Consider the following 12792-nt stretch of genomic DNA (forward strand, 5'->3'; position numbering starts at 1 on the left):
AAAATTGGTTACCCCCCCCCAAACCAAGCCTTAGCATGCAAGTCTCTCTCAGCGTCTTGATGCAGAAAACACAAAATTATCCAGCTATCCAAGACTAAATTAGACTCAAATTCACACACATATCAGAATTGCAGGGAAACAGGGACAGAAACAAATTCTTCTCCCTCTCTCTTTCTCCCCCCCCCCACTGTCTCTAGTTAAGAAAAGCTACATCACTTTCTCCTCTTAGCAGCAAATGCAAACCATCCAAAAAGCAGGGATGCTAACCTCTGATTTTTCCTCAGTAGCATTCCCCAAGACTGACGTACCGAAAAAGCCAGAAACTTAGATATTATGGAAAGGGAGTGTTGCAAAATTTTGGTGAAGAATTCAGACGTGCACTTTTTGCCCCTTCCTCTTCTCTCAGCCCCCGAATCTGACACCAGGTCATAAAATGACAAGGCACAGAAATGATCCTAAGCCTCTGCCAGGGCCGGTGACAACTACCTAGGGCAGAGGGACGCATTCAAAAGCAACGAGACAGATTTGCCGGCATTTGGGAGGAGAACTGAAGCCACATCACTCACCCAAAAGGCAGGTTTCGCTGGAACAAAAGCAGGGTGCTCCAGCTCTTTCAAGATCCCCCCTGTCAGCCGCGGAGTTCGCACTTGCCTTTATAATTAAGCCAAGCAGCTCTGCTCAGTCACTGAATCTGATGAATTATAAAACGGGTAGCTCCCAGACTCTCATATTTTACATCACAGAGGGAGGTCATTCAACGAGGCACACACACACACACACACACACACACACACAGCCTGTGTACATGTATTCGGTTATAACTCATCCCAATAAACACATTAGAGCTGGCAGCGGGGACTGTAATTGGTGCTTAGGATGCACAAGCGCAAGCCAATGGCAGGCTGCAGCAACCACCCTCTGCTCTGTGCAGCATCCTCAATTGTCACTCACAGCACCTTGTTAAGGTGGAACGGCCAAGTCTGCATTAAGGCCAGCGGGAGGGTCAGGGCAGGCATTTAGGGTGCCAGAAATAGGCCCAGCTGGGTCAGCGCTAAACTCACTTATAAAGCAGGGGGGGGATGGGAGTCACCCTTGCTGTTCAAGTGTGCTGTGTGAACTACTTTGGGCACGCAATGTGCGGAAGCGGCACCCCCCTTGAAAGGGAGGGTGGTTTAAATTCAGTGGGCAATGGGCAAACTCACTGAGGTTCTTTTCAGTGTGGTATGGTGGTTAAGAGCAGTGCCCCCCCAAATGTTTAGGGGGTACTCTCATTTTCCTAGTTACATTTTAATGTATTTTTAATCTTTGTTGGAAGCCACCCAGAGAGGCTGGGGAAACCCAGCCAGATGGGCGGGGTACAAATAATAAATTAAGGTAAAGGTAAAGGTACCCCTGCCCGTACGGGCCAGTCTTGACAGACTCTAGGGTTGTGCGCCCATCTCACTCAAAGAGGCCAAGGGCCAGCACTGTCCGAAGACACTTCTGGGTCACGTGGACAGCGTGACATCGCTGCTCTGGCGAGCCAGAGCTGCACACGGAAATGCCGTTTACCTTCCCGCTAGTAAGCAGTCCCTATTTATCTACTTGAGTCGGACACGACTGAACGACTAAACAACAACAACACCCAGGGGTGCTTTTGAACTGCTAGGTTGGCAGGCGCTGGGACCGAACAGCGGGAGCGAGCACACCCCGCCACGGGGATTCGAACTGCCAACCTTTCGATCGGCAAGCCCTAGGCACTGAGGCTTTAACCCACAGCGCCACCCGCGTCCCTAATAATAAATTATTATTATTATTATTATTATTATTATTATTATTATTATTCCTACTCATATTGAAATGCCGCCCTTCAATGAGGAAAAACTTAGATTCACAAAATGTTTAGGGGTATGCGTACCCCTGCATTCCCCCCCCCCCAGAAAAAAGCACTGGTTAAGAGTTTGGGACTAGGACGTGGGAGGCCAGGGTTCAAATCCCCACTCAGCCATGAAGCTCGGCCTCCGGTCAGTTACTCATCCTCAGTCTGACCAACCTCACAGGGTTGTTGTGAGGATAAAATGGGGAGAGCAACTACCTTGAACGCCTTGGAGAAAAAAATGGGGCATAAATGTGATACAGAAGAAGAGGAGGAGGAAGAAGAGGAGGAGGAGTTTGGATTTGATATCCTGCTTTATAACTACCCTAAGGAGCCTCAAAGCGGCTAACATTCTCCTTTCCCTCACTCCCCCAAAACAAACACTCTGTGAGGTGAGTGGGGCTGAGAGACTTCAGAGAAGTGTGACCGGCCCAAGGTCACCCAGCAGCTGCATGTGGAGGAGCGGGGAAGCGAACCCGGTTCACCAGATTACGAGTCTATCACTCTTAACCACTACACCACGCTGGCTCTCGAAGAATAAGTAGTAGGAGTAGTTTGGCTCAAGGTAGTGGTGATTCTGAGCTTCCCTCTCCACAATTTGGGGGAAAGCAGAATTTTTTCTCCCACCCCAACAGAACGCACAGAGAGTTCTCACCCCTCCCCCAAAGCCATTCCTGCTACCATCCCACAAACAGGGCCCTTTTAAGAAAAAGGGAAGGGTCAAAGGAGAGTGGTTTGCCCTGCTCAGCATTATGGATTCCTGGACCGCAACTGTTGCCATTGTAAGAAGACTTAATGTCCCAATGGGAAGGCCGCAAGCAAGACCTGAATGCTAGAACTCTCTCTCTTCCTGCGGTTTCCAGGAACTGGTATTCCTAAAAATACTGCCTCTGGCAGGGAAGGACTAACAGAGCTAGTCAGTGTTTTTGTGGTCACCGTAGACACACCATGTTTAGTCGGGGCTGTCTTTAGCATATGCGTCGCCGGGGTGCAAAGATCCGCCCAGCGCCCCCAAATTTAGTTAATGAATGTTGTGAATGACAAGCGCCGCCGCTGGCGTGGCACATCTTTGATATAAGAGCGCACAAAGTCAAAAGTCCTTAAGTGAAACAGTAGGTACACATTTTGTTAATACCTAGGTATATATGTATTTTGTTTTTCTAGCTTGATCAAAGTTATTTATTATTTCATAACAGGTAGATAGTTAAGCGCTTAGACGGCTTCAGTGGCGGGTGCCTGGCGCCCCCCCCCCAGAATTCGGTGCCCGGGTGCCCGCACCCCTTGAACCTCTGTGTAAAGACGGCCCTGTGTCTAGTATTTCTATTGCAAGGACTGAGGGCAGGGAGAAAAAATGGAACAGTGGGAGGGGAGGAATCCAAGAGTGTACCACACATCACATCACATCACAGCTCAGGGCTCAGGTGGGAATCACAGGTAAAGGTAAAGGGACCCCTGACTATTAGGTCCAGTCGTGGCCGACTCTGAGGTTGTGGCGCTCATCTCACTTTATTGGCCAAGGGAGCCGGCGTCCAGCTTCCGGGTCATGTGGCCAGCATGACTAAGCCGCTTCTGGCGAACCAGAGCAGCGCACAGAAACGCCGTTTACCTTCCCACCGGAGCAGTACCTATTTATCTACTTGCACTTTGACGTGCTTTTGAACTGCTAGGTTGGCAGGAGCTGGGACCGAGCAACAGGAGCTCACCCCATTGTGGGGATTCGAACCGCCGACCTTCTGATCGGCAAGTCCTAGGCTTTGTGGTTTAACCCACAGCGCCACCCACATCCCAAGGAATCACAGGACCTGGGGCCAAATGTGGACCCCAGAATGTTCTTTGTAATGGAATGTGGCCCTGGAATGTTTCCCCACTCCTTTTCCTGGGGAAAGGAAGTTTGGAGCTTGGAATGCTCACATCCCATTCAAAACGCCCAGGTTAAAAATGGAGTTAGTCTGGGACAAGCTTCTCACACTGTCAAAAGTGGGCAAGAAGGGACCAGAGTCATGCCCTGGATTTCGTTCCTTTATTATTTTTAGGCTCCCTTTTAAAGCCTAAAGGCCTCGCAAGGTGGCTTATATAAAACAGCCATGAGAAAATGCCCAGTCATGTTTCAATAAAAGAGCATGCTTAAAACAACAGCCTACAAGTTTGCAGGCCAGCGAGCATCATTACATAACTGATGAAAACAACTTGGAACAGCTTCAGGGCAGCAGCACTAAAAGTCTACAAAGAACACATCCCAAAATAAGTTGGATTATTATTGTTATTACCCATTTTAAAAGCTTGTACTGACGAGGCCATATATTTGGGAGTTCCACAGACATGGGGCCACCCCCATGAAGGCCCTGTCTTTGGTGCCTGTCAGGAGGAGGAACGTTGTAGCTGATCTCAGGACCTAGGCAGGTTTATCTGGGTGAAGGCAGTTCATTTGACCCATCTCTAGCCTGATTTACAGTGGTACCTCGGGTTAAGTACTTAATTCGTTCCGGAGGTCTGTTCTTAACCTGAATCTGTTCTTAACTGAAGCACCACTTTAGCTAATGGGGCCTCCTGCTGCCGCCGCACCGCCAGAGCCCGATTTCTGTTCTTATCCTGAAGCAAGGTTCTTAAACTGAAGCACTATTTCTAGGTTAGAGGAGTGTGTAACCTGAAGCGTATGTAACCTGAAGCGTATGTAACCCAAGGTACCACTGTACTCCAATTGTTCTTCTCATAGCGGTGCTCTAAGAATGGGGGAAAGCTGGTTGGGGAAACAGAGGAAAAGGCAGGGCATATATGGCCATTCTTCCCTTGCTGTTGTCTGCAGCAGGGCTGAAGATGTGGCGGTGGACTCACCATTCTTAAAAACAAAACAAAAACCCCTGCTGGATAAGGCCAATGACCCATCAAGTCCAGCTTCCTGTTGTCACAGTGGCCAACAAGATGCCTGCAGGAAATCCTCATTCAGGACCCAAACACAAGAACACTCTCCCCTCCTATGGTTTCCAAAAACAGGTATTTAGAAGCCTTACTGCCTCTGACTGGATGCTAGTGACCACTGACTGCATTATCCTCCATGAATTTACCCAATCCTCTTCTAGAGCCACTCAGTCTTTCCCCACTAGGCTTGGGTGTTGTTGCTGTTTTGGTAATATTGCTCCTTAATCCGCTGAATTATCAGTTGCTGCAAAGAACAATCAGTAGAGTGCCGTTGGGTTCACATCCTTCTTCTGGTCTACCAGTAGTTAGTTGGTTGGCTACAGTGGGGTGGAGGATGTTTTTTACATTAGTATGATGATAGTGGGACATAGGTGGCGCTGTGGGTTAAACCACAGAGCCTAGGACTTGCCGATCAGAAGGTGGGCGGTTCGAATCCCTGCGACGGGGTGAGCTCCCATTGCTTGGTCCCTGCTCCTGCCAACCTAGCAGTTTGAAAGCATGTCAAAGTGCAAGTAGATAAATAGGTACCACTCTGGCGGGAAGGTAAACGGTGTTTCCGTGCGCTGCTCTGGTTCGCCAGAAGCGGCTTAGTCATGCTGGCCACATGACCCGGAAGCTGTACGCCTGCTCCCTTGGCCAGTAAAGTGAGATGAGTGCCACAACCCCAGAGTCGGCCACGACTGGACCTAATGGTCAGGGGTCCCTTTAACTTTACCTTTATGGTGATGGTGAATAGCATGATTACATTTCCCTAAATGGCTTGGGACCATGATATCTGAAGGAGTGCTTCTTCCCACAGTGCCCTGCTCTTGCACTGAGAGCTTAGGAACATAGAAAGCCGTCTTATAAGGAGTTCACCATGTTCACCATGATTTCAGGCAGGCAAAACCACCACTCAGCTATGGCTTCCCCCCAATGCTTTGCTTTAAATGAGGAGGTTTCTTCTCGATGGTTACTTTAGAGCAGTGGGAATACAAATAGCTCGATTAGGAAAGAGCAATTGATAAGACGACCCAGCCTTGTTCCTGGGAGATGGAACAATCAATGAGGCTGGCTGGACGTGGCTTGAATAGCCATTCGTGCTATTGACTAGACTGTGGATCCAGCCTATCAGAAGACCTATTGTTAAGCAGCAAGGCTATTCAGGGAGCAGCCAGGTTTACTGAGTCGATCAGGAAACACCTTGCCTGCAATTGCATTTTAGCCAGGCAGAAGAGTCTACATGAAAACCAAGGCTATGAAAGCTTGATAGCTCCTATCAAGGGACAGTCAAGCACTGTTTGCCTCGCTCTTTGTTTAGAGCGACACAAGAAGGACTTTAAATGTTTTAGGAGTCGTCCCTATTGTTGCATGAGATGTATCTATCTGCTCATTCAATGGGCTTCCTCTTCCTCTCTTCTCCCCACACAGCCTAAAAAAACCTGTTCTATAGCATCCCCAAACTCTCTGAATAATATTTTGAAGGTGCATGGTGTGGGCTTCAGGGGAGAGACGCAGGATGTTCTGTTGCTCAAGAGGAAGTCTGTTAGAGATGGGGGAGAAATTCAGTCCAGTTCACATGTAAAGGTGAACCTACCTAATTCACACATTCTGAAACAATATGTTCACACATCTCCAAATTTTGCAATGCAGCTCTTGAGCCAAGTAATGCGTACCAAAAACCACACACCAAGGCAAAAGTTAGCATATAAATTCATATATTAGTGTAAATAACATCCATTCTTAAGGAAATCAGCCCCGAGTGCTCACTGGAAGGACAGATCGTGAAGCTGAGGCTCCAATACTTTGGCCACCTCATGAGAAGAGAAGACTCCCTGGAAAAGACCCTGATGTTGGGAAAGACGGAGGGCACAAGGAGAAGGGGACGACAGAGGGCGAGATGGTTGGACAGTGTTCTCGAAGCTACCAGCATGAGTCTGACCAAACTGCGGGAGGCAGTGGAAGACAGGAGTGCCTGGCGTGCTCTGGTCCATGGGGTCATGAAGAGTCGGACACGACTAAACGACTAAACAACAACAACAACGTACCAAAAAGCATTACGCTAGGGGAAATTGCTTTGGAAAGATGTGCATATTAGGCAAACATTGCATATTTTAGAATATATTAACACTAAAATGCTGATGAATATTCACGAGGACCTGTTTGCTGCTTCGAATGACAAAATAATGTGGAGAACTAAACTTAAGAGTGGGAAAATTGAGAAACTAGAAGACACTGAAGCTGAGAGGTTCACTCACTGCCGCATTGGGCACAGCCTTAGGCAGAAGGGGAGGCTGCCTGGCCCAAGACATTTTGCTGAATTAGTTGAAGGAAAAGATGCCGTCGCCCTTTCATTCCACACCAAGAAGACACAGCCAGACTGAGATAGCATTTGCCCCAGCTTCCTGTTTCCAGTGGTGGGAAATGGCAGACTCCCATAAGATCGGATCCCAGCCGTGCCAGTGATTCAGGGATGATATGGGGGTAATTAGCCCTGGCAGACTCCCCAGGGTGAGGGAGGACTGTCTCATAGACCCACAGATTGTCCAATATTGTCAGCTTGCATCAATGTACAAGCGGCAGGACACTGGGTCCCAGAGCACGAACCTCTGGCCCCTCTGAGGCTGCTGTGCTCCAGGAAACATGGCCAGGAGTGATGGCAGCTGTCTTCCAGCAACACCTGGAGATCAAAAGGTTCCTCGCACCTGCTCTAGCTATTGCTAAGGTTCCTCTGGAGCTTTGCGCAATATGCAATAACTCCCTCGTTCTTTCTTTTCTCCTGAAAAGAATACTTGGCCTTCCCTCTGTTAAAGAGAAGGTACACAAAGGATAGCCGTGTGGCGTGTTATTGAATCCCATATTAGTCTGTTTAATGGTGTGTTCCTTCTCGGCTCTTTTTCCAGCTTGTTGCTCGAGGTACCCTAGTGCAATTTGTCAGTCGTTGTGAATTTAACGGAGCATTCTCTCTCTCTCTCCCTCTCTCTCAATGCCTCTAACAGGATCCACCAGACAAGGCACCAAGTCAGACTAAATCAAGGGCAGGGAACATTTTTCAGCCCATCACTACCTTCTGGTCAATTTTCTGAGGTGGGAACACATGGAAGTGATGGGTGGGGTCAGAGGGGAAAGTGGGCAGTGCAATTAATGTGGATCTTATCTTTGTACAGGATGATGATGAAGAAGAAGAGTTTGGATTTGATATCCCGCCTTTCACTCCCTTTCAGGAGTCTCAAAGCGGCTAACATTCTCCTTTCCCTTCCTCCCCCACAACAAACACTCTGTGAGGTGAGTGGGGCTGAGAGACTTCAAAGAAGTGTGACTGGCCCAAGGTCACCCAGCAGCTGCATGTGGAGGAGCGGAGACGCGAACCCGGTTCCCCAGATTACGAGACTACCGCTCTTAACCACTACACCACACTGGCTAGGATGCTAGTTTCCACACACACACACACACACACACACATCACACACCAACCTCTCCATCTTCCACTCAGGCAGGCAAGCAGCATTGTCAAAGTTCAAAGACAAAGTTCAGGCAGGCCAAAACACTCAGAGAGATTGCAAAGCAGGGCTTGTGAGGCGGGTGAATCAGGAGGGCGTGTAGCCTCTGAAGAGCCTAGAGGACCTGCCGCGTTTGGCCACATTTGGTCCCTGGGCGTGAGGTTACCCACCCTAGGTTTAGATGCAAAACAGTGGAGGGTATGGTGAGGAAAACCATGACTAAGTAAGACCACAGTTTGCAAAGCAGAGTTGGCAAAATTTAAATTAAGGCGAAAAGGAAGAGTTGACTTAAAATCTAAAGCCAATTGCAGAAGACTTGTTTTACTGAATCTATCATCTATCATCTATCTATCTATCTATCTATCTATCTATCTATCTATCTATCATCTATCTATCTATCATCTATCTATCTATCTATCTATCTATCTATCTATCTATCATCATCTATCTATCTATCTATCTATCTATCTATCATCTATCTATCTATCATCTATCTATCTATCTATCTATCTATCTATCTATCTATCATCTATCTATCTCTATCCATCCATCTTTTACTGAATATCTCTCTCTCTCTCTCTCTCTCTCTCTCTCTCTCTCTCTCTTATTGTATTACATTATATTTGTGAATACCTCTCTGGTCATTCAAAGCCTCTTCTTTAGGACCATTGATCTGCTATATAATTCTATGTGCAGAGGATGGATGTGTGACAGAGATCAAGCATCCTCCAAGAGCTGCTGAAGCAGGAAAATGTTGAAGGGCATGGAAGACAAGTGGATTGATGATAAGCAGGTGGTGACATTACTGTATCCTGCACACTGGTGTTAATACAGAAATAAAAAGGTAAAAGGTAAAGGACCCCTGGGTGGTTAAGTCCAGTCAAAGGCGACTATGGGGTTGCAGCGCTCATATCGCTTCAGGCCGAGGGAGCCGGTGTTTGTCCAAAGACAGCTTTTCTGGGTCATGTGGCCAGCATGACTAAACCGCTTCTGGTGCAATGGGACACCGTGACAGAAACCAGAGCACACGGAAATGCCGTTTACCTTCCAGCCGCAGTGGTACCTATTTATCTACTCACATTGGCATGCTTTCGAATTGCTAGGTTGGCAGGAGCTGGGACAGAGCAACGGGAGCTCACCCCGTTGCGGGGATTCGAACCACCGACTTTCCGATTGGCAAACCCAAGTGGCTCAGTGGTTTAGCGCCACAGCGCCACCCTTCATACAGAAATATGGTCCTGTTAGAAGGAATCAAAGGAAGCAGGGTGGGGCTGCAGCTTAGTTGTACAGCGAACACAGAAGGTCTCAAGTTCAAACTGTGGAACCTCCAATTAAAAAGATCTAAAGGGGAAAGCCCTCAGTCTGAGATCCCAGAGAAGCTCTGCCCCTCAGCTCCCCACAGTGGACAACCCTGTGCCAGATATAAGGCAGCTTGATTCCATGTGTATCATGCCTCCATGCCTGGCTGTGTTGCCATCCATCCTTCAGAGGCCAAACATCAACAGCAAGGAGCCTGCAGTACTTCTTGGGGTTCCCATGTAATTTAGGCCCCATCTGCACTATATACATCTGAAGCAGAACCATCTTGATTCTGAGACCTGTGGGATTTGACATCTTTCCGCAGGGCCTGCAAGATGGAGCTGTTCCGCCTGGCCTTTGGTTTGGGCTCAGTCTGACCCTTATGTTGCCCTCCCCTTATGGTTTCGATTTATGAGCTACTACTAAAATGAGGCTGCATTTCAAATTGTATTTTAACCCATATTTTAAACCGTATTTTAATTAACTTTTTTTTCTTTTTCTATTACGTTTTATTGTCATTTTATTGGTGTTAGCCGCCCTGAGCCCAGTTCTGGCTGGGGAGGGTGGGGTATAAATAAAAAAAATATTATTATTATTAATATTATTAAACCGTCATAAGGTAAAGGTAAAGGGACCCCTGACCATTAGGTCCAGTCGTGGCTGACTCTGGGGTTGCGGCGCTCATCTCGCTTTATTGGTCGTGGGAGCCGGTGTACAGTTTCCGGGTCATGTGGCCAGCATGACTAAGCCGCTTCTGGTGAGCCAGAGCAGCGCACGGAAACACCGTTTACCTTCCCGCCGGAGCAGTACCTATTTATCTACTTGCACTTTGACGTGCTTTCGAACTGCTAGGTTGGCAGGAGCAGGGACAAAGCAACAGGAGTTCACCCCGTCGTGGGGATTCGAACCGCCGACCTTCTGATTGGTAAGTCCTAGGCTCTGTGGTTTAACCCACAGCGCCACCCACATCCCTTTTATAACTGTCATAGCTCCCCTCAAAGGATCCCGGGAAGTGTAGTTTGTTAAGGGTGATGATTGTTAGGAGACCCCCCTCATCCCCGCCACAGAGCTATGGTTCTGAGTTGTTTAACAAACAGTGCCAATTCCCAGGGCACTCTTGAGAATTGCAGCTGTTTGAGGGGGATAGAGGATCTACAAAGCAACTACAGTTCCCATGATTCTTTGGGGGATGTATTGTGTTGTCCAGCATGGTGAGATTGGACAATGATTTCTTTGTTGCTCTTTCTGGAGAATCAGTTTATATGAACACCCAGTGGTTCAATTGATGAGAGGAGCAAAGAATGTTTATAAATCATGCACATTTTTTTGGGGGGGGGAGGGGTTGAGAACGTGGGGGTGCCAATGAAAAAACTATTGTGTGAATGAGTTGAAGGTATTAGCTGGCTTCTGAACCTTTGTTCCTTTATGGAACGACCCTATTAAAAATAATTAGATTAGAAGGAAGGGGGAACACACCGTAAACTGATTTTCCAGTTGATGCTTTTAAGCCATGATAATGACATCTGCCACGTTAAGGCATTCAGTTGGAGAGATGCAAACTCAACACACAGAGAAAACAAAAGGGATGCACCTCTCAAGGGAGAGGATGAAAATTAATGTCACTCATGACACCCGCATCTGCAAAAAGGACTCATTATGCTTGTCCTGCAAATAATGCAGCTATACAGTATATTTTGAAAAAGATGTAATTGAAAAATGCCACTCTGGACTGAACTGCACACACACAAAATTATATTACGGTAACACTGGAGGTAAGCATGGATTGGGGTGTGTGTTTGTGTGTGTGCGCGATGGGGAGTGGATGATGGGTAGGAAAGGAGAGGGATATTCTGCAACGACAATGCATAAAAATGTAATAACACGGGAGAAAATTGGATTTCTTTTGGTGATAGAAGCAGAATGACCCCCGCAGATGACAAACGCATTATGTGCGGCTTGTACTGCGGGGAGCTACGATCTAGTAATGAAAAGTAGTTCAACTGTGAAATTAACCATTTGGCTGCCGTTGTGCAGGATGCCCAAGTGAGCACTATTCTCTGGAAATAAAGGGAAGTAGGACATAGGCTCTTGTGGCGGTTAGGCATTGTATGACCTTATGAGGGAGGGGGGAAGGGGAGGTGTGGCCATCACCTGCCCCTCCAAGATTAAGGGTATTCCGTTAAAGGAATCCGGGTGTGTGGATCTTGTCCGAAGCCCAAGGCGGGGTAGATTATCTCCCACTTGGACTACTGCAATGCACTCTCCGTGGGGCTACCTTTGAAACTGCAATTAATCCAGAATGCGGCAGCTAGACTGGTGACTGGGAGTGGCCGCCGGGACCACATAACACCGGTCCTGAGAGATCTGCATTGGCTCCCAGTATGTTTCCAAGCACAATTCAAAGTGTTGGTGCTGACCTTTAAAGCCCTAAATGGCCTCAGTCCTGTATCCCCGAAGAAGCGTCTCCATCCCCATCATACAGCCCAGACACTGAGGTCCAGCGCCGAGGCCTTCTGGCGGTTCCCTCATTGCGAGAAGTGAGGTTACAGGGAACCAGGCAGAGGGCCTTCGCGGTAGTGGCGCCCGCCCTGTGGAACACCCTCCCAGCAGATGTCAAGGAAATAAGCAGCTATCTTCTCTTTAAAAGACATCTGAAGGCAGCCCTGTTTAGGGAAGTTTTTAATATTTAATGCTGTATTGTTTTTAACACTTGACTGGAAGCCACCCAGAGTGGCTAGGGAAACTCAGCCAGATGGGTGGGGTATAAATAATAAATTATTATTATTATTATTATTATTATTATTATTACCCCATCGGGAACACCTGGGGGAGCTCGAGTTGGTCTGCATCAACGGGGCTCCCCCTACTGGTGGTTTACCCTTACCGGACTCCGTGCGCAACGGGCAGGAGTCAGATATAGTCGGGTCCATTCAACGCCTAAGCCAATACTGCTCACATTCTGTAATCAATCAATAAAGTTGGGGCCAAATTTTGCCCAATAACATTAACTTAATATCTGTGTCCTTGTGTGTGTTGTTCTTCAATGAGGGGGTGGTTGAGGGGTCTCGACATGCAATAAAGGGAAGGAGGGCAAGGAGACAGCACCTGTCTGAAACCACGGAGAGTCACGACCAGTCAGTGTAGACAACTGAGCTAGGGAGACTCTTGAGAGTCCCATGGACCGCAAGAAGAACAAACCTATCCATTCTGAAGGAAATCAGCCCTGAGTGCTCACTGGAAGGA

General features: G+C 47.8%; 1 protein-coding gene across 35 annotated transcripts in view; it reads right to left on the reverse strand.

Annotated features, from left to right (window-relative positions):
- Positions 1–12792, reverse strand: part of DLG2 (discs large MAGUK scaffold protein 2) — a 901255-nt gene that overhangs the window by 121643 nt on the left and 766820 nt on the right. The window contains exon 1 of one of the 35 annotated variants that reach the window (XM_083436204.1): positions 567–793. The exons of the other annotated variants lie outside the window; for them this stretch is intronic. The gene's annotated coding sequence lies outside the window, so the exon portion shown is untranslated. Of the gene's footprint in view, positions 1–566; positions 794–12792 lie in introns of those variants that run through there. 35 annotated transcript variants of the gene reach the window in all.

This window comes from Podarcis tiliguerta, assembly GCF_965153285.1.
Source record: "Podarcis tiliguerta genome assembly, chromosome: 4".
Taxonomy (NCBI): domain Eukaryota; kingdom Metazoa; phylum Chordata; class Lepidosauria; order Squamata; family Lacertidae; genus Podarcis; species Podarcis tiliguerta.